Consider the following 22,786-nt stretch of genomic DNA (forward strand, 5'->3'; position numbering starts at 1 on the left):
TGTTGAATGACTAACTGAAAACCCAGAGGGGCTGTGTTTGTCCTAGCATTACGACTCACAAGCTTCCATTGCACTACTCCTTATTAACAATCAGCCTGCCAGAATTAATTATCTTTTAGAAAAGGCAATCCTCAAAGAGCACAGTAAGAAGAGTCGGTGTAACACATTCTCTCCAAAACATGGGTCATGTTCTACCTTGAAGAAAAGCAATATCCAATGGAGAGAGAGCTATAATTTAGAGTGTAATGATAGTGAAGTATCTGTGACAAGAATATGTAGCAAAGGGATAATTCATAATTCTGGCACGTTCTGTGTTTTTCTTCCTTTGTAGAATCCCCATAAAGTTCCCCTAAGTATAGCTTTCAACTAGATTCTGAAGGTTGACTCCTTTCTGGATTGCATACTGGTACTTCTCTCCACTCTGAGAGGTCACACTCTTGAAGCAGCTGCCCTTCTCAGGTGATTGTCTTTCCACTATTGCAGGTACCTCCGTTAATGTCAGCAAACTGTTGCTCTACAGGACACTTCCTCCTCTGCCTGTAGGAGAGGCTGATATGACAGTCATTTAGCTCCAACAGCCAATGGGACTGAGGGAATCTTCTGAGCTCATCAAACAAACACTTCCATCTAGGAAGGCTCATTTGCCTAAGATCCTGAACAATCACAAATAACAGGAAGCCATGGGCTTATAGTTACCATGGCTAGGTGGTACAAAAAGGGACAAGGCAGCCATTCTTCCTCCACCTAACTCTATGGGGAACCTTCCTGCTTCAAAGTCAAGAGGGAGAAAGAGAAAGAGAGATAGAGGGATAGAGAGACATAGATACAGAGACAGAAACAGAGAAAAGGAGAGATAGAGACAGAGAGAGAGATTGGTCATTCATTTTATATGCACACTGAGTTCAACTTGGAAATTCTAGTCATCAGTTCTTAGGGCCAGTTAGAAGACTCTTGTTCAACACATAGCACATACTCCTTAATTAGGCACAGTCAGAAGAAACAGGCTCTTCACAATTTTCCACTTGGCCTAGAACCAGGTAGGGAATACCTATGCATGTGCCAAGAACAGGCTCCCTTGTGGACTCTACATCCATGCTATATTGTATTAAGAAAATAATCAGCTTTTGAAACATTTTAATGATCTTTCTATCCCTAGATGTTTTGTGCATGATTACTAAAAGCTCATCTTTGTCAAAAGGGAAATATCAACCAAAAAATATCCTAAAATTCTCATCTGTGTTTCTTCTTTACTAAAGATATCAAAGTAACCATAAATTTTTATCTTGGCAATACCCATGTCTTTTAACTATGGGTCAAAAATAATCTATGCACGAAGTGGACAATGAAATGTTATAGAACAAGTGTCCTGCTTTTGTGTATTTAGTGGAATAAGAGTTGGCCATGGAGACAGGAAGACCTAGGTTCAAATCCTACTCTCGCACATACTAGCTGTGTTACTCTGGATTTGCCATCCAACCTATTAGTATACCAAGTAAGTAAGACAATAAGTTACAGGCTAAAATATTAAAAATAAGTCAATGCTATAAATTACAGAATTGCTGATATACATAAGTGGAGTTCCCACAGTGATGAAATCTCAGGTTTAGACAACCTCAAATAAATTACAGACAACAAGTCAAGAATAAGCCAGAGCAAAAGCAGAGAGAAACAAGGTGGAACAGTGAAATAAGAGAGAGAGAGAAAAAATCAAGTGACAAACATTATAGAATAGATAAATGAGAATGCCAAACATTTTATTCATTCTCTACCTATTTTCTACATGTCATATACAAAAATTACAGAAAATAACCTGTGGCTTTAGTTCTGGCTGGTGACAGTGAAGGGAAAAAAAGTGCCAAATGTCTTTTGTGTCATTCATTGGTTCTCTGCTGTTAGATGTAATTAAAGAAACTTCATAAGCTTATATGATGGGCTTGAGTTGATTAATGATTTCCGTGTCTGGAATTTCGATGCTAAAGCCCATCATCTTTGTAACAGATTCTCTAAAATCCATGAGCAACAATGGGGAAAAAGTCACACAAAAAAAGAAAAGAAAAAGAAGTATCAGTGGCACAGGTTTTTTGACATTCATTTAAGACAACTCTATAAGAGAGACCCTTTTTAAAAGAATAATGGTAACATGGAGCATCAAATCAGGTTTTTAAACAATTTAGTAGAAAAGTTTCTTTTCTGGTATGAAGTCTTCATAAAATAATATTGTATTTAATTCTTCTCTCTCTCTTTTTTTTTTGGCAATTGGGTTTAAGTGACTTGGCAAGGGTCACACAGTTAGTGTCAAGTGTATGATTTGAAGTTGGATTTGAACTCAGGTCCTCCTGATTCCAGGGCTGGTGCTCTATCCATTGTACCACCTAGCTGACACTTAAATATATTTCTTAACATCTAATTCAAAATTTATTAGGCATCTACCTTCTCTCCTTGATAGTAGAGTTTTTATTAGAGTAAATATAGTCTGTCACAAAAGTCTTAGAGTAGTTTTAAGCTTTAATAATAAAAGTAATAATAACAAAAGATTCAATATCTTCTCAAAATGATCACTTTTGGAGCTGTCTTCTCTTTAACTGATTCAACCATTTTTAAAGATTCCCAGATCTTCTCAATGGTTTTGTCCTGTGAGGGTGAGGAGAGAATGATTATGATTCTGTCTCTCCTCTATATGATAGGACAGTTCCTGTATCTTCCCTCTAAAATGCCAGAAAATATAAAAGGGAGGAAGGGTACAAGTATTTATCAAGTACCTACCAAGAGCAAGGCAGTGAGCTAAGCACTTTGCAAAGATCATCTCATTTGATCCTCACAACAACCCTGGGAAGTAGTTTTGAATATTATCTCCATTCAACAGTTGAGGAAACTGAGGTGTAACAGAGGTTGGTGCCCAGGGTTACACAGCTACTAATTGTGAAAGGCTAGATTTGAACTCAGGTCTCCCTGACTCCAGGGCCAGAGTTCTATCCTCCAGTCCACCTAGTTGCTCACAATTGAGGAGCAAAGACACACAATCACAAATATCATTCATGACTAATAACAAAAAATAGTCATTACAAGTCTTCTCATACTGAAGCAAAGTATACAGGGCATTGTGTCTCAGACCAGAAATTCAATTTACAGTATAAAATGAGGTCCCAGCTTCGAGGAGTTTATAATTTGGGCTAGCCACACACAGAGAAATAGGGGGTAAAGTCTGGCTAGACTGTTGCCAGTAAACTTCAAATTTCACTGGCTGATCCCTAAGTGTGTAATAACAGCCACCATTCATACTGAATTTCATATTTGTTATCCATTTAAACCTCACAACAAAAACTATGAGATAAGTAGTATAGGTCTGGCTGCCCCATTGTACAGGTGAGGGAACTGAGGCTTGGAGCCTTTCCCATAGTCAAAGAGCAGGTGTGTTGACTCCAAGTCTAGCCCTTTATGGATTCTGTCAACTGACTGAATTGAATAGTAGTATCTGGTTAAATGTAGAAGTTGATTTGGAGGACCCAGCAACTGGAACACTCAGTGAAGAACTTGGAGAATGGCCAGAGGAAAACAAGATGATTAAAAATTTGGAAAATTTCCCTTAAATGAAGAGCAAAAAGGGGACCTGTTTGTTTAAATGAAATAGAGGGGTTTTGGGAAATAGTGACAAAGACCGTGGTTGAATTTCTGAAATAACCTCACTTATCTCAACTTACTTTAAGGTGGTTGACTCTCCTCAAATGAGTTTTCATGTTTTGATTTGACAATTTCATTTCACTGAGTTCTTTCTTAAGTTTCTACACCTTTTCTTCCAGGCTTACTGTTGTAGAGTTCTGCAAGCTCTGCTCAATACTGAACAGAATCTGTTGACTTTTTTCTTTCTCTTGCTGCATGAATTTCTCATCCAAATCTTCTGTCAGCAAAGTCTTCATTTTGTTTTGTTCCCATTGAGTTTCTCCCTATGTCAAAACAAAGGAGTTGGTCCTTCTGAGTGTCTTAAAATACTGAATGTTTCTGGGGTTACCCTTACTGGAGCCATAATTGATTAATAAGCCATTCTTTTAAATTAAAGTTAAATTCATTAACAGATATAATCTGAATCCACTTCAGAAAAAAAACTATGTACAGTACTAGAGAAAGAATAAGATGGCCTGGGTTTTGAGTACCAAATTTATCTCACCTGCTTAGGCCTCAGTTTCTTCAGCTCTAAAATGGGAATCATAATCCTTGTACTCCTTACCCCACAGGTTTTTGGGAGAATCAGTTTGGACAATATAGATGAAATGCTTTATAACAGAAAAGTCATATTTACATCTAAATCATAACTTCTTGTTGTTAATGTTTTTGGTTCCATTTGTGAAAGGCACCTGAGGATTGGTATCTTTAGCATGAAACCAACCTTTGGCTTAGTTGGGATGGGGTGAGATACTATTTCCGACTACTTCATTTGACAACAGAAGCAATGCTTTTATTACTTCTGTTGTCAGATGAAGCAGTCATGACAGAGACAAAATCAAGGAGTCAAACTAGGCTCAGAATCATGAATCTGAGCTCCAGGCTCTGTCTGGGCCTAAATAGACTAGATTCAATTAAGGGAACATCAAAAATCATTTTCCCTTTGGCTCGGATTGCTTCTCCTCCCATGTTGCCTCCAAGGAAATCACAGCATGGTATTTGAATGTAACAAACATCTAGGTCTCTACGGGTGTGGATAAAGGCTCTCACAAGAATAAATGTATAATTTAGGCACGGGAACTTTGTTGCACCCCTCGGAAAATAAAGAAAGTACTCACAGTAGTCCATAAACCAGCTCTACCATTTTCCTCTCTCTCTGTTAATTTCTACCTTTTCCCAGGCTTGTAATGTCCTTGAAAAACCTTGTGGTTTGGACTCCTTATGGGATGAAATTAACCTGGAATTACCAGACAGCAACATACTAATATTCTTCTTTCACCCTCAGAGACCCACACTGATCTCCATAGTTTTGGTACTAGCTGAGGACTTCACTCTCTTGGAAGGGGGGTCTAGACAGACAGATCTACATTGGCCAAGTAACACAGAGTAATGTTGGGGTCAAAGTTCAGGTCTTTTCTCCTCCATATTCTGGTGTAGATTCCACTGCTGCCATGTGCATGACCCTCTTCTCATATCAAGACAACCCCAAAGCCAGGAAATCACCTTTTCACCTTCTCTTGATAAAAATCTGGGTTGTGGGACCATGTTGCCCAGAGAATTCCTTCTCTTTTTTGCCTTGGGTTCTGGGGCTTTCTTCTCAAGCCATATGTTTGAGAGGCCAAGGAGCCCACATACCTTTCCCTCAAGAGAGACATTGATGGATTCTTGGGGGAGTAATATCCTCCCTCCCTCCCCCCATTCCCTGGCCAATAACAGGATTTGGGTTCTCTCTATTGTGCCAGGCCATACTCTGGAAAGGAGTAAAAAAGGAAGAGGCAGAAAATGAGTATTGAAGCCTCTCTTGAAAGGCTAGCACAATGAGATCCCTCTAACCCCTGGAACCCTGGCTCCTGATTGGTGAGCATCCAATACTCTCAACTGGATGCTAGGAGAATCCAAACCACAAGATGGTGGTAGTGTTGTCAGTGGGCATACTCACACCCTCCATAAAAAGATAATCAGCCCCAAAGGCATACCACCCTGTGCACTCTTCAAGTTGAGCTAGAGACCTGGCATTTGTATCGTGTTTTAAGGTTGGCTAAGAGCTGTACATGTAATACCTTATGAGACAAAAAAAATAGTTCAAACATTGACTTATGTACCCATACCAGAAGGGACATTGAAATAATTTTTTTTTACTTAAAAAAATGTTTTATTGATACTTTTTATTTTTACATCACAGTTATTTCTAGGTCTATACCACTGTCCCTCCCTCTCCCCTCTCAAACCCTTCTTTGTAACAAGGAAAAATGAGTAAACAAAACTACCTGATAGTAACTCTGACATTCTCCCTTAGTATATCTCCCCCTCACTTTGGTCAAAAGGAGACAAGTATGTTCCCTGATCTGTTCTCTGGTACCATTTGTTTTTTGCTTTCTCAGTCACTCAGAGCTCAGGTTCCTTCTTGTGACTTTTCTCCTTTCTATTGTAGCAGAAATTATTACATGTATAAACCAGTTTACTTTTGCTCCACTTTCTTTCCAGTTTTTTGTTGTAGTTGTTAACACAAAGAGTCCTGATGAGACTCTTGTTTTCATCTTTGAACTTCTCGGAGTATATGTCTAGCAGAAGGATTTATTAGATCAAAAGGTATGAACAGTGATGTCACATTTTTGCATAATTCCAAATGGATAGCCAAAATGGATGGATCAATTCATAGCTCTACCAACAGTGTATGAGTATTCCTTTCTTTCCATGACTCCTCCAACACTGACTATCCTCATTTTTTGTTTTCTTACTCAATTTTCAGAGTGAGAACTGAAAACTCAAGAGTTGTTTTAATTTACATTTCTCTTATTATTATTGATTTGGAGAAAGTTTTCAAATGGCAATTAATGTAATTGATAATTTGCAAGTCTTTCAAAAACTGTTCATATCTTTTGACAACTTATCCACTGAGGAATGGTTCTTGGTTATCCCTTTTTTGTATCCTTGAATGTCAAGATAGGGCTGGGAACACAACTGATATTTCATAAATTCTTCCTGTCAATTCAATTCAGCAAATGTTTATGGAAATAATTCTGATATTAAAGTATAGACAGAGGAAAACTATCAGGGCTAAACAGTAACCCTTTGAAACTATATATGAAAGTACTATTATCCTTACTGAAATTGGACATTTCCACCTTCTTCTCCCCTTTAAAAAGCAAGTTGAATCTTATTTTAAGACTGTTCTCTTCATTTAGGAAACTGGTGGAGTTTGATAGTCTTGTCTATAGAGTCCCAAATTTCATGCTTGTGTGTACTTGGATTCATCAGGTGTTATCTTTCTGAGTTTACCCACACAAAGCAAAATGAGTGTGAGAAACCAAAGATTCCAGCCAACAGCTGCTGCAATCCAACCATCTTCATCCATTCCTTGCTTACAGAGCAGCCTTAGAGCAGAAATCTACATTAGAACACTGTGCTATGGATGCCGAGTTAGACACAGGAGAAGGAACAGATGAGGAGTTGTGAGGAAGAATGCAGACAGGAGGACAAGGCTGATGGGAATGTACATTACAGAGGAAAGCTGTTTCACAGTGGTGTTGGGAAACACTGATTCAGACTGCCCTAGTTCCGTTTGGTCTCTGGAAACCTTGAAAATGATTCTGGCAGACCCTGAAATAATTATTTTTGATGAAGCCTTTGTTGATGCTGAGTCCAACTGATTTGGGGAGAGAAGGGGGAAAGGAATAGGAAAAAAATATATATTAACACTCCTAAGCATAGCACAAGCAAGCTTTCATTCTCAATGGAATCAAAACTTTAGTAGCTCCTCAGATAAGGGTTCAAATTAAAAAAAAAATTGATAAAACTAAAATTTTTCAAACCAGACCATCTGATTTCCAAAACATTACTGCCAATTAATTTTCATTAATTGCAATTGTATTATTTACTTATACACCTACATTGTTTGAAAAATAAATTCACAAAATTTGTTGGCACTGCATTCCCCACAGGGCAATCACTTTTCTTTGGTGGCACAGAATCTTGTTAGGTATAATAATGCCTTCCATTTGCAGGTCACTTAAAAGTTTAGCATTTTAGATCCATTGACTCCTTTGTTCCTCACTACAATCCTGTTAGTTAGGTTTTATCATCCTCATTGTATAAGAGTTGAAGCTGTTTATTCAAGGTCACCCAACAACCAATGGATAGAACTAGGCTCCACATTCAGATCTCGTCCTAAGTCCTACATTACACCATGCTGCCTCTCATAAATGGCATGAACAACAACACTGTCAAGTGGATGACCTATGACTTTGTTGAAAGTGGCTCTATGTTAGTTATGTCCATACTGTGTCCCACATTAGCTTCTGAGCTCATGGAGAACAGTACCAGTATAATATTACTGACTAATGAGAGCCCAGTCCTTAGGGAGCATGTGCAGTGTGCTTGGCCTGAATCCCTCTCATGTAACCTGGGGAACCTGCTTCTAAATATACTCTCCTACTCTCCTCTTCAGAGCATGCCCAGAAACAGGCTCACCAAGCATCCATGAAGGAAACTGAATCAGCCGGAGTATATTGTGCATGCTCCCAGTGATGGGCTCTCATTGGCCAACCCATCATTTCATCAGTAATACTCTCTGCTTAAAAATGCTTCTACCATCTAGTTGTTATTATGTCTGAAATTCCAATATGAGATAATCATTCTTATAGGACCTTCTTATAAAATTGCATGACAAATTTCCTCACTCCAAAAATCAAATATGTTTATAATGAGGAAGGGGAAGCATGGACTTTCTGTTTACGTCTGCACAAAATCAGGAGTGTAGGAATTAATCAGTTTGTTGTACCTTCCCCCCCCCCCAAAAAAAAACCCTTAAGAATGCTAATAGTTATTTTTATGGGGTAAAATTGAGGCCATTAATATAATTTTGAAAATATTAATTGTTCCTCACCATACACTTCAATGGAGCCCTGCTTTCTTCTTGTCTAAATCCCATCTCCCTTGAAAGAAGTTATCAATGGCACTTGTTCCTTCAGAAAACTTCAGGGATTTCTTTTGCTCCAGAAGCTTTTCTTCAGTTTGGGATGCGTCACACACAGCCTCTTGATAAAGCTGATCCAGCTGCTTCACTTGCAGAATTAGCGATTGGATCTCTTGCTGAAGGACAATAGTTTTCTATAGGTAAATTTCAAAAGTGAGATTTGTCCCTACATCCCATGTTTGCTCCTTCCTTTCAAAGCCAAACATGTAATTCCAATTATTATGGTCAAAATTTATGGATTTCATTATGCTGATACAACTTTCCCTTAGGGAAATCTGTGGTGTAGATCATTGGTTGGAATGAATAGGACAGAAGAGAGACTGATATGTGAAAATTAAATACTTCAGCTTAAACTTAATAATGGAACCATCCATGGAAATTTTCAGGACACCAGAGAACCCTCCACAATGAAAGGAGCTAGAATACTAGGCAAAACCGAGATTTCTATGGAATGACTCTGCAACACACATTCAATCCAAAATAAACATCAACATTTGTGTGAATTGGAGGTGGAGAAAGAGAGGAAGAGATAGTTTTCACTACAAAGATTTCAGGGTTATGAATTATCTACATGAGTTTATTGGTTCAGCTATTCTGATGAAACTGAACAAGTGATTTGACTTTTTAAAAAAGTCTTATTGATACCTTTTTGGTTTTATATATAGTAGAGAGCCATCTTCTATAGGAAAAAAAAGTTTGACAACTATCACATATTCACTAGATATGCTTCCAAGTGACTTTGGGAAATCTCCCTCAGAAGTGATCTAAGCAGTTAAAAATTGGGAATATCCTGCTATGAGAAATGGTAAAATTGGCTTTATACATTGTTTTAATCCTTCTCTTGCTTTACTGTGGCAAAAGCTCAACAACAGAAATGGGCTTATTTAAAATGAGGCACAAGCATTTCCTAATTTAGGAACCAACTTAGACCTTATGAGCAGAAAATTTTAAAGTGGCAACCTTTCTGCCAACAAACTTAGATATATCCAAGATTGTTCATTAGTACTGATTTCTTGTGTCCTTTCTCTCACAGCTTCCTGTGTAGCTGGTACAGTGATAAGGGTGTTGCTTAGTAGAATAGCAAGTTGACTGAAGAAACTGGTACTGGATCTGGGTAGTTTTGGTTTCTCAGTTGAGGGTGAATGGGGTTTGGTCTCTTGTAGACATTTGGTTTTCCTTGTGAAGCAAAGCACGTTGACATTCATCTCATTCATCGATAGACAGACACAGACAGTACCCTTGAGCTCTTGGTGAAAAAAGTTGAATAGTCACTCTAATACTTTTTGTTTTAATTTTAAAATTTTATTGAAGCCTTCTCCATGCCAAATGGAGAGGCTACAAAGTTCCAGACACTGTACTCAGGAAAAGGTCTAGCTGCTAGAAAATGTGGTTTACCTTCAAGAAATGATCTGCCACCTAAGGGTCATTCTAATAATTGTTGCCTTTAATTGGTCCTTCTTTTGAACTTTGCCACTCTTGGTTCAGATAGTGTCAGACAACCAGACAGAATCATCCTTTTCTTCTTCCTACTGGCCCTTATGTTTGTATTGACCTCTTGGTCTTAATAAAAATTTGGTTCCCAATTCAATTTTAGTCTCCTAAATATTTTCTCTTCTAAAACAGTTTGGGAAATACAAGTCTCAGAAGAAAAATCACTGTTGGATGGTGTGCCATATTATAAGCAACACAGAATTAGAAATAGGATACTGACACAGTTCAAGTATCTTTTTTGGGCACAATCCTTTCTAGGCCTCCTCTTCCTAAGCCTTACAATGATAGTAATTCCTGGGACTTTCTTAAGTATCTTTGTTGTAAATAACCTGGGCTATAACCCATCCCTCAACCTCCACCACACCCTCCTATATACACACAGAAAAGGATAATGGTTCTCCTTTCTCCTAACAGCAGCCCATTATCTCTATACCCAACAAAAGGTTGAATAAATATTTTTGATAATGCTGAATCCAAAAGCATGTGCAGTTTGGCCTGATATAAAATCTATGATTAGCAATTAGTATGGAGGTCTTAGGACAGTAATAAGCTAAGGATGAAACCTTTTGCAGAATAAAGGAATTTTTTATAGGAGACCTTAAGAGTTCAACTGTCTCCTTTTACATATAAGGAAACTGAGTCTCAGAGAGATGAAATGACTTGCCTAAGGTCATCAAGCAAATCAGTAGCAGGACCAAGAGCCAGGTATCCTCCATCCTGCCTAGCGAATTTTTCACCATATCACCCAATATGGATATAAATGAGAAAACACCCCAACTTTGAAGGTTTTCAAGTTCTGCAATTCTTTCTCTTAAGACCCACTTCTCTTTTTCCAGGTTCTGGATGCTGATGTCTTTCAAAGAGCTTATTCTTTTGACCAAAGCATTGATTTCTTCTAAATCTTTGACATGACCTTTCAAGGACAGAATCTCAGAGCTTTGTCTGGCATTATGTTCTTTGTAACTATCCAGCTTGGATTTCATTTCTCGCAAAGAGGATTCTTTTCTTGAGGATCCTCTTTTGAAGATAGTTTATCTACACAGGAAGAAAAAATATAAAGATGGTATTAGCCTTCATACCAGAAAAGTCTAGAAATTCATGACCAGAAAGTGGATATTTATTTTATAAACTAAAATGAAATCTCCCTAACGTTAAAAAAAATTAACCATATTTTAAAAATAAAATCATGTCAGCCAATGAGACTCAGTATCAAGAGTGAAGTTATTTATATTAACACTACTACTACTACTTCTACTTAATGTGGACTAACGAGGTCTCAAAATTTCAGCTTTAGTTAACAGAATCACAGAATCTCAGAACTGGAAGCACCGGAACCCATCTAGTCCAATCTATACCTGACCAAGAATTTTTTCTCCAACATCTCCTACAAGTGGCCATCCAGCCTTGGTTTGAAGATGTTCACTAATCTCATCCCACTTTTGGCTCACTCTAATTATTAAGAAGTTCTTCTGGTATTTTTTACATAAATGTAATTTTACATTTGCATTTTTTTTTACAGTAAGCCCAAATCTGCCAAACTGCCATTTCTACCCATTGCTCCAAGATTTTCCTTCTGGGGGCCAAGCAGAACAAGTTTAATCCAATGATGATTCTTCAAATACTTGGAGATAATTACCATTTCCTCCACCCACCTCTCCCTAAGTCATCCCTTCTCCTTCTATGGCATGATCCTGGTTGCAGTCTTCTGGATGTACGTTGATTTCATCTATGGTATTCCTAAAATGTGGCATCTAGAACACATTACTCCATATCTGAACTGACCATTAACTCTGTCCTGGACTCTGTGCCTGACTAATACAGCCTACAACAATTTTGACCTTTTTGGCTGTGATCACCTATGATATGATATATAAAATATAATAGTTCAAAATTTTAAGGGTATTTCCTTCTATAAGAAAAAGGAAAAAAAGGGCACATATATTGTTTTGCCCTAATAATAATAGATAACATTTATATAGCACTCAATATGTGAGAGGCACTGTGCTAAGCACTTTACAATTATTATCTCTTTTGATTGTCACAACAAACCTGGGAGGTTGTTCAGTTGTGTCCAAATCTTTGTGACTGGGGTTTTCTTGGCAAAGATAATGGACTGGTTTGCCATTTCCTTCTCTAGCTCATTTTACAGGTGAGAAACTGAGGCAAACAGGATCAAGGGACTTGCCCAGGGTCACACAGCTAATAAGTGTCTGGGGCCAGATTTCTAGCACTCTATCCACTGTGCCACTTAGCTGCCCTCTCATAAGTATTAGGAAAAGAGAGAGGAAGAAAGAAAGAAAGAGAAGGAGGAGGGAGAAGAGAAAGAGAAAGAGAGAGAAAGGAAGCAAAGAAGGAAGACAAAAAAAAAAGAAATCCTTGGAATTCTCAAGCCTCCAAAAAGGAAAGAGGAAACTGTGACTTTGTGTAGAGAAAATCCCTTCCCAGGGATTTGCAGAAAGGTATTTTCCCATACCAAAGAAGTTCTTCTCTTGGAAATTTGTGTCCATTTGTAGATATGGCACTAAAATGAGAATGAAAAACAGGGAACATTTCTAAAGAGATCTCCATCCAATCTGGGAAGTGTTTCATTTAGATCATCACAGACAGCTAGCTCTTTACCTATACTCTTCTTTCAAAATTCTGGAAGACATTCCAAAACCATGATAAGGGTAGTTAATACATATCTAGGATATTATTATTTAGATTTTTTTTTGTCAGACCTGTAAGTTCATTGGTATAAGGAACTCACAGCAAGAAATTTAATCTAAAGGGCAGATAGGTGGCATAGTGGATAGCGCACCAGCCCTAGAGTCAGGAGGAACTGAGTTCAGATTTGGCCTTAGACACATAACACTCACTAGCTGTGTGACTCTGGGCAAGTTACTTAACCCCAACTGCCTTACCAAAAAAAAAAATTAATTTACCAATGAAGAGCAATATCTTCTTTTCAACTTATATCCAAGGTCACACAACTAGTATGTCTCAGAAGTAGGGCTTGCACTCAGGTCTTTTTTTACTCCAAGATCAATAAATCAAACAAAAAGTATTTACTAAGTGCCAGGTATGTGCTCGGCACTGAGGTTACTAGTACAAAGATTGGAGCAATCCCTAAACACAATCATGATGCTGCTATTTGTACATAAAAGAATATTGATAGTAGACTTACAGATGACTTCCACAATGTAAACCTAAAGTATAATTTAAGCCAGTCATGCTATGGCATGCTGTGGTCCTGAGTGACATATTTCTTTTCATTTTGGATAAAGATGACCATGAGCTTTGAATATAACAACTAAAGAAATAGCCACCTTCCTAAACTTGAGATGCTTTTGCATCCCATGTTAGGTATTATTAGTCAGACCTGAGTTTCCCATACCCCTCTCCTCAGATGCTCTGCACAAGACCTTCTTCCTTTTCTTTCTTCCCCTTCTCTCTTTCTCTTGCTCAATAAAGGACTTATTTTTTTTTCTTTTTCTCTCTTTCTTTAAAATACATGATTTAGTATTTTCAGAGATAGGTATCTCAATCTCTCCCAACTAATTTCCTCTTCTATGGCCACTTCCAACACCACCAATCTTTTTTAGGTTTAGTCCCTAATCTTACCCCACAATGAATAGCAAAGGATGTCCCTTCCTACTACACTGTCCTCCCCTCCATTAGCCCCAGGTATAAGATTCACCAGGTTCACTCTATATGAATGGCATTAATAGATCTTGAGAGTTGGTCACTTTTCTCAAACCATATTGAAAAAGAGTAATGGGTTATTAGAACTTTTCTTTGGGGAAATTTGGAAATCTCTGCTTCCTAGTGTCTGAGCAAGTGAATAAACTCCTTTAAATGAAGGAAAATTGAGCTACTCCTGCATTTAGTTGGCCCTTAACTATGAAACCTTAATCTAATTTTCCAGTTCAAATTTCTTTATTAGGCTGAGTGTGATCTTGAGAACTAGTAAGAGTGGAGAAAGAAAGACAAATTTGCTTTTTCTTGACATTGTAAAAGAACATTTGCTTTATAACCAGAAAAAGGTCAGGAACATTTTGTTACTGGAAGAAATTGCATCAATTACAAGCACTGTAATGCTTAACAAGAAAGACGACCTAGGGACTAGGTGCTTTGAGCTACAAATTTTTACTTTAAACTGCATTCAGAGAAAGAAGAAGGAGGGTGCCTTATTCTGTCTTAAGAAGCCTAGTAGAAAAATAAAATGAGCTAAAAGCTACTGTGTGCTTATGATACATACAAAACAGATCTTATATTAAGGTTGCATCAACATAAAAAAACTGACATTTGTAGAGCACTTAAAGTTTGCAAAGCACTTTACATACCTCATCATCCATGAGCATCACAAAAAGCCAGGGAGATAAAAATTACAGGCATTATTATCCCCATTTTATAGATGAGGAAACTGAGGCTCAGAGCTGTTCAGGTGATAAACTCAAGGTCACAAAGCTAGTATGTGTCAGTGGCAGGATTGGAACCCAGGTCTTGTTGACTTAAGACCAGTGTCCTATCTACTATGACATATTCCTTTAACCTACTGAAGAACATTTATAGGGAAACATCAATTATTTATGTTCTCTAGGAATTTACAATCCATAGAACTTGAAAACATTTCATGTATTTCCCTAAGTTAATTTGCAAATATGTTTTTCCCTGAAAAACAATTAGTCCAAGTGCTATTTTTAGGGCTCAGCTACCACAGCACATCTTTGAAGAAGACTGGGACAAAGGGTGGGAGATATGCATTCAGAAAGTTAAATAAGAGCTTTAAGCTACAATTTGACCAGGAAAAAAAACAACATCTCTATTCCTGTGGAAATCAATATAAAGTCCAACTACATTGCTATATAATATTCTATGATATTGATGAAATATAATGTTCTATAATATTTATGAAAGCTATTCAATAAACTAGACAGAGTTTCCACGGTTGCATCCTATCCATGCCTCATATTATGGCTGGACACTACCATTAGGCTACAGGCTACATTACACAATGTAGTATTGTCAACAAGCCTTACTAAAGGACCTGCTAGTTTTCTGGCTTCCATTTTTAATCCTCTTTGTTGATGATTGTTTTGCAAATCTGAAGTTCTATAACCCTCCTGCATGGTTTTAAATGTTTCAGGACCCAAATCCACTAAGGAATTTTGAGGGTAGACCTGAACCTGATGGGATGCACAAAGATATAAATATAAAATCAGAATTAAAGTAGACAAATTCAGGCCTTCCGAAAAATTCAGACATAGCCAGCTAGTGAAGGAACAAATTGTCTAGTGGCTTAAGTTTTTTTTTTTAAATTACAAAGAGATTCTGAGGCTTATGACCAAAATCTCTTCTCAGTGGGCTCTAGAGATATCTAATGATGATGATGAGGATGATAACAACAACAACAGTAATAATAACTACCATTTATATAGTGCTTTAAAGTTTGCAAAACACTTTAGAAATATTGTCATTGAGAAAACTTACTTTTCTATTATAATAATAATTATTAAATTAGGATTAAGGTTTTTCATTTCTATTTCCTAATTTGGCACTGGTCCTTGTAGGTCATTCAGCCTAATCCTTGGGGTACGTGGTCCCTGATCTTGGAAGGGACCCTACCCAACTAAGAGACCTTAATTTTGTTTATAGTGCAAACAGAATCTAACCTAGGTACATTCCAGCCCTAAAGCATTAAGCCCATGTCCTTGAACCCCTTCATTGGAAACCTAGCTCATGAAGTACAAAACCAACCAGAGTGGTCTAGATAGAGATGGATTCCTTTGTCCAGATTGCTGGAGGCAGCTGAGTGTCTTAACCAAGTCGTGTTCTCAGCAGGAGGAGCTAAACCTTAGCTGCTGAAGGCTTTCAGCCTACCTTCTCAGTTGAAAGTCTACCTCCTAATTAATTCTTCACCAATCAAAGTTGATTTTCACCTATCAGGCATGCTCCCTTTTCTAACAGTATATCAAAGCATTCTGTATCTCCATTAGATGTCTTTGGTTACAGAAAGAAACCACTGACTATCAATTTGTTCATTACCAGCAAGCCTAATTAATAAGTTGATTATTAGTTACCTAGAAACTCTGTCTTTTGGGTTTTTCATTCATCTCATCATTTTATCCTCATAACAATCCTGGGAGATAGGTGTTATTATCATGCCTCGGTGTTAATATTATTCCCATTTTAGAGATTAGGAAACTGAATCAAATAGCGGTTGCCTGGGGTCAAAAGCTAGTAAGTATCTGAGACTAGATTGGAACTCAGGTCTTCCTGACGCCAGAGTCAGTAAGCACTCTATTCACTGAGCCATACAGGTCCCTTTCATGGAACCTTGGGATTTCACAGAGAACAAGTAGAAAGCCATTCTATTAGAGCATTTGGAAGTGTATATAGTACAGGTTGCAGAATTCAATGATGTTACTCAATTATCAACAATTCTACCAAGTAAAAACTTAGAAGGAAGGACACAATACTTAAGTAGCCACTGTATGATCAGCTAAAATGGAATAACCACAAAGGCAATGGATGAAAGAAATTAAAATATATCAAAGCAACTTTTACCCTCAGATGAGGAATGGACTAGTCTGAAATTATAGCAGCAGGTCAGTTAGCCTGTCATGGCAGTGACTGAGAATTGGATAACTCTTTTTCAGTTGTGTCTAACTCTTTGTGACCCCTTTTGGGGTTTTTCTTAGCTGAGATACTAGGGTGGTTTTCCATTTCCTTCTCTAGCTCATTTTACAGATGAGGAAGCTAAGGCAAACAGGCAAACTTGCCCAGGGTCACACAGCTAGAAGTGTCTGAGGCCACATTTGAACTCGGGTCTTCCTGACTTCAGGCCCAGTGCTCTATTCACTGCATTACCTTGATGCCCCCTATTGTTGGAAGGGGCAGCTCTTCTGTCTACCATTCTCTTCTATGTGTCCTCTTGTCTTCCCAAATAAAATGTAAGCTCCTTGATGGCAAGGACTACCTTGCTTCTTGTTTGTATTCCCAGCGCTTAGCCCAGCGCCTAGCATATAATAAGGACTTAATAAATTTGTGAGGTGATGCTACTCATAATTTTCTTATTCTATTTTATAAATGAGATTGAACTCATCAGTGGCCTTTGCATGTCTTTGCATGTCTTTGCAACGTCTTTCTTCACGTGAAGGAGATAAAAGTCTTTGCTGCCTGTGGTGATTTCTGGACTCTTTGGGCTTCCTGCTTTGACAGCAGTTTTGCAGAGGTTGTTGCCAAGCAATGGTAATAAAGTCAAAATCATTATTTTTGTCCTTTTCCTATTTTTCAGATTTGATAGCCTGTTTAAATAGATTCTCATCTTTCTCCTAGTTTTGTATTGATTTTGGCATTTGCTCTAAATAATCAATATTATGTCTAAACACAAAGAGATGATTCTGAAATAGTTCCTGAATTGGCAACCAGACATTTTCTGTGTTAAGATACAGTCCATTTTAGATTTTCCAGTCAAGATGATGAGGGGAAGGGCTTAAAAAACAGCCAGGCTCTTTCATAAACATCTCAAAAAATACAACACTAGAAATACTAATAGAAGAAAAGCTTTTTAAATTATCTCTAAAAAAAAAATCAAACAAACAGAAAATGAAAAAAAAAAGTGCTGACAAAATGTTTAAAATGGAGCAATGGAAATAACAAAAGTGCCAAAAAGAATATAGATGGGAAAAGAACCAGGACAGAGGATTCCAAGACAGAACCTTAAATGGATGCATTACTCATTTAAGCAAATTAATCCAAAATTAACATGGTATGAAAATCAGAAGGCCAAATTAAAGTCACTTGTAAAAGTATCCAAAAAAACCAAAACCCAAACCAAAACCCAAACATGGAAATTACTAAAGTTAAAATAAAAGATTTTTGAAAGATCAAAAAGATTTTGAAAGTAGTAGTTAGTAAGTTAAGGGATAGCCACTGACCAGCACGTTGTTCTTTCACATTTACTGAGCAAGGATTTTCCCTGAATATCTTTGTGTAAATGAACCACACACCTCTGTCTGAAGAGTCTTCTTGTCTTTCCCCAGCAGTCCTGCATGGTCAGAATGAACTGGGTCAGCTCCACTTTTGAAGTACTGTACATGGTGTGCAGAGGAAACTGCTTCGAGGGGTGGGTCAAAAGGAGACTGAAAAGAGAAATGACAACCTCACTATGTGAGCCTTTAACACCAGCCTTGTGGATAGAAGTAAAAAATGACCATCCCACCACACCCACTCAAATGGGAAACAAGAAACATCAATATTCTTTCCTGCTAACCTAGAACACCTTATTAATGATCCCCCAAAGCAGTCCAACCATGATTATTAGTAAAGAGTCTTTACCTTCTTTCTGAGAAAGAAGATTGAACATTTAACTTGTGTGAGCATAGTTGTTTGCTTGTTGCCTCTCCCATTAGAATGGGAGCTTTTTCAGGTCAGGGGTCAGGGGACTGTCTTGTGTCTTTCTTTGAATCCTCCATGCTTAGCATAGTGACTGACACATAGTTGGCACTTAATAAATGCTGGTTGACTTAACTTGACCTACGAGTGAATGTGTCTACCTAGATAGATTTATGGGGTATGAGGACCATGAAAATTTATTTTTAAAAATCTGAGGAAAATTTGTCTAACATCCAATAAAAGTTTTGTAGTGACATTAAGCCACAGTGTTCAACCATAAAGATTTCCTATTATTTTGGTTACTAGGCAGATGCCATTTAATTTCAGAGGCTCATTGAATTTGAAACTGGAAAGGACGTTGGGGGTGAAAAGTGAGAGATTATGTGAGAAAACTGAGGTCCAGAAATGTGAAGTGGCTTGCTCATTTTGGTCAACGTCCATCTAATTTAATTGGAAATTTTTACATTATATAGCTCATGGTTATCATTATTATTATTACTATCATCATCATAAGTAGCAGCAGCAGCACCATCATTGTTATGAGCCACAGTTTTGTATTTGTCTGCTAACTTGCTAAGATATATTTTTCCTTTATTACAAGAGTTCCCCCTAATGTCCAATAAGAGGAAGAACAATTTCTAAACTGTCAGTTACATTAACTTTTTGTTGAGAAAAAAGTTTATGAAACTAAAATACAAGGAAAAATATTCTACTATCAGTTAAGTAACCATCAGAAGAAGATAAATTGATCATTTGAAACTTGGTGAAATAAAAATTTGAAACCCCAAAATATACATTCTTAGTTATCAGTTTTCAAGATTTTAGGCCTGTTAAAGCCTAATAAAATTGTAATGACCAAAACTGGTACTAGAAAACAGATAACCAAACAATCCTCTCAGACAGTAGAGTAGCACAAACACAGAGCATAGATTGTATTATCAGATGACGTTCAGTTATGGTTGATTTTCCTTAAATGGTCTTGTTTGTTACAAATCAGTCTGACACATCCAGGGACTCTTTGTGGCACTCTGACCCTCCTGAGTGACCCCAAGAAGAAAACTCAGGGCTCTGTTGTTGCTGTGGCTCTTGTTGTTCAGTCATTCTGTCATGGTCAACATGCCTTGACCCCATGGATTCTGTACATGGGTTTTTATGGCAGACACTGAAGTGGTTTGCCATTTCCTTCTCCAGTGTGTTCCCATTTTACAGATTAGGAACCAAGGCAAATAGGAGATAAGTGCCTTGACCAGAATCATGCAGCTAGTAAGTGTCTGAGGACTAATTTGAACTTAGAGCCACCTGCCAGTATTCTAAGCACAGACGTCAGTAGTAGTACCAACTAGAGATGGGACACCAGATAATACAGATCAAAAGGAAGCAAGATCTCACCATCTAAGAGTGCTAAAGTGGCAGGAAGCTGAGGGTGACAAAAGTTCCAGTTCAGGAAAGGCTGAAAATACGAGTAAATAGAAGATGACAATAAAGAAATTTTATGGAACCAGGGATTTCTAAGACACAAAGAAGAATATAATAACTTCATAATGTCTGTAGATAAAAGAGAAGGGAGGGGAGACAGAGAGAGAGAGAGAGACAGAGAAAGAGAGAAACAGAGAGACAGAGAGAGAGGGAGAAGGAAAGAAAGAGAAAAGAGAAAAATGCTTCATTTATATCCCTGAACAAATGTCACTGAATAGTAGAGCTTTGGGGAATATTAGAGATCACTATTTTGTGGACAAAAAAATAGTCACACAGTAGCAATGATGGGATTCTAAACTAGGTCTCCTATGACTAAGACTGGGTAGCATTCTTTCCTCTATATTATGCTTTCTCTAAACAAAGAACCATTCAGAAACATTCAATCAGTAAGGACCTCAGAGGGGATTAAGTCTAATTCCTATCTCAAGCATGAATTCCTTCAACAATATTCTTGTCAAAGGGCCATCTATCTTTCCCTGAAGATTTCCAGTGACAGAGAGCTCACTACCTGAAAGGTAGCCCATTCTTCTTTTGAAAGTTCTAATTGTCAGGAAGTTTTCTCTTTATATTGAGTCAAAATATGACTCCTTGCAGCTTCCTAATTTTCCCTTTTGGCACTAAGTAGAATATCACTTTCTGATAACAACCCTTTAAATATTTGAATTAGTAAAAAAAAAAAAACAAAACAAAACCAAAACTCTTCTAAATTATCTCTTCTCCAAGCAAACATTCAAAATCACACTGAAAGTTAGTAACAGTACCAGGACTTAAACCTCAATCTTCTTGAATCCTATTCCAATCCTTTTTCAAGGAGAAGGGAATAAAATATGTATGTTATCTCCTCCTGGTGACTTGGATTAATACTGGATATTCTTTCTTCTAGTACAATCCTAGATTAAATAATAGAATTAGAACATTTTAGGTTGAATTTTAATTTTTTTAAATGAACATGTTTATAGTATATCTGATTAACAGGTAACCTTAAAGCAGGATGGTCATTGACCTTACCCTTAATAGGGTGAGGAATAGAGCTAATATTTTCAGTCTTTTAACCTCCTTTTTCCTTGCCACTTGTCCAAGAGGACATTTTGTTATTGAGTTCTAGGCCATTCTGTTTAGAATATGAGACATAAAATATATTGATGAGGTAAATGAGACTATTTCTACAGTTAGAGGCAGCCATAAAACATATCATACATACTGAAACAAAATTAACTCAGCTTTAATTTTCATCAGAAGAAAATGTTTCATTATTAATTGCTTCAGAGAACTTAGTAATGAAGCCAAGGATTATATTGGGGCAAGGATTCAAAGAATCTTAACTCTAATGAATTTCACTAGTAAGTGTGAATAAAAGGAGTTGTGAAACACACGGCCTCATCAGTTATGGGGAGGTGGACATCCAACAGAACATTTTTTTCTTTTTCAATGAGAACATAGGCTAAAACCCCAACCAAATTTGTAGGAAACTATTGCACAATGGTATATCTTGTAAGGATGTGAAAAGTAGGTGGAAAAAAGTCAGAGTACCTGACTCAGCACTGCGATGTTTTTCCGAGATGTGTGAGAAAAGAGATGCCTCATTTTTGTTATCAGGATCTGACACAGCTCTTTTCATCAGCTAGTAACAGACTTTCCTGAATCTAGTTGGCCTGAAAACTCACCTGCCATTTCAGAGGTAACAGAAGCTTCCAACAGACCTTCTGGTGATAGTGCTGGTTCTGTAAGGAAACAATATATATGTCAGTAAGGAGGAGGAGGCCACAAGGTCCACATAGATTTGATAGCAATGTCTTCAGAGAGGTTCCACTGCAGTCTCTTTCTCACTATTTAGCAAGTTCTCCTAGGAGCTGCCCCAGTCGAACTGTGCTACCTGTGCTGCTTGGAGCCAAGAAGGTGGGCTTTGCTTCTAAAAAGATGATGAAAACACAGTGTTTGGATTGTAACTGTTGCAGTAATTTGTGTTTATACACACATATGTATGTATGTATGTATCTGTATATATATTTACATATGTATATACATACATACTGTGCCACCTAGTTGCTCATATATAAAAATACAAATACATAAATCATATCTATTAAGTAATTATATTAACATATACAACTGGGTTATAGGCATTAATTGTTGTTCATCTTTTCATTATCAGAGTACCAGTGACATTATGAGGGTTTTGTCTTGACATGCAAGTGAATTGGATTTAAATGAGACAGAGCTGGGCAAAGTCATCAGCCCCACTCTCTGCTCCACAGTCATCAGAGTTCTGGACAAGACAGTTGAGGACCACTGGAGGTGGCTCCAGATGCACTAGGAGACATTGGCTTTTTTAAGCTAAGGTCTTTCCCAGATGTCAGTTTGTCTCAGGCAACACCCATTCAGTGATTAAGGCTAGGTTATAAATGAGGCAAAAGATGGCTCACTTTGCGTTCACAAAAGAATCCATCTGGAAGGGGAAGATCCTTGGAATTTCTGGTCAGAACAGAAGGTGCCTATTAAATTAGGGTAGGCCTCTATCGCTAAAACAAGGGATATCTGAAAGGAATAACATCATTCATTTACATCTGTGTTCTAATTAATCAGTTCCTGAGAACAAAATCTTGCTTGTCACATAAAATTTGCTGGATGAGAAGGAAGAAAATGTATAACATAATCTGGGGATTATATAATTTAAACTGGGATTTTGTCTAGGAGGGCAGATTTGGGAGTAAAGCCTATCCTGAGCTGCTAGAGAGCAACTGGGCATCACCTTTAAGAGGAGGGAAGGTGACAAAGAAATGTAGTTGGGGGAAAGGGTAGAAAGAGGTT

At 37.4% G+C, this 22,786-nt stretch overlaps 1 pseudogene; it reads right to left on the reverse strand.

Moving 5' to 3' along the window:
- Nucleotides 1-455: 455 nt before the first annotated feature.
- LOC114028613 lies at nucleotides 456-21,649 on the reverse strand (annotated as a pseudogene).
- Nucleotides 21,650-22,786: the final 1,137 nt, after the last annotated feature.

The sequence above is a fragment of the Vombatus ursinus genome, unplaced genomic scaffold (genome assembly GCF_900497805.2).
Source record: "Vombatus ursinus unplaced genomic scaffold, bare-nosed wombat genome assembly UNPS02014893.1, whole genome shotgun sequence".
Taxonomy (NCBI): domain Eukaryota; kingdom Metazoa; phylum Chordata; class Mammalia; order Diprotodontia; family Vombatidae; genus Vombatus; species Vombatus ursinus.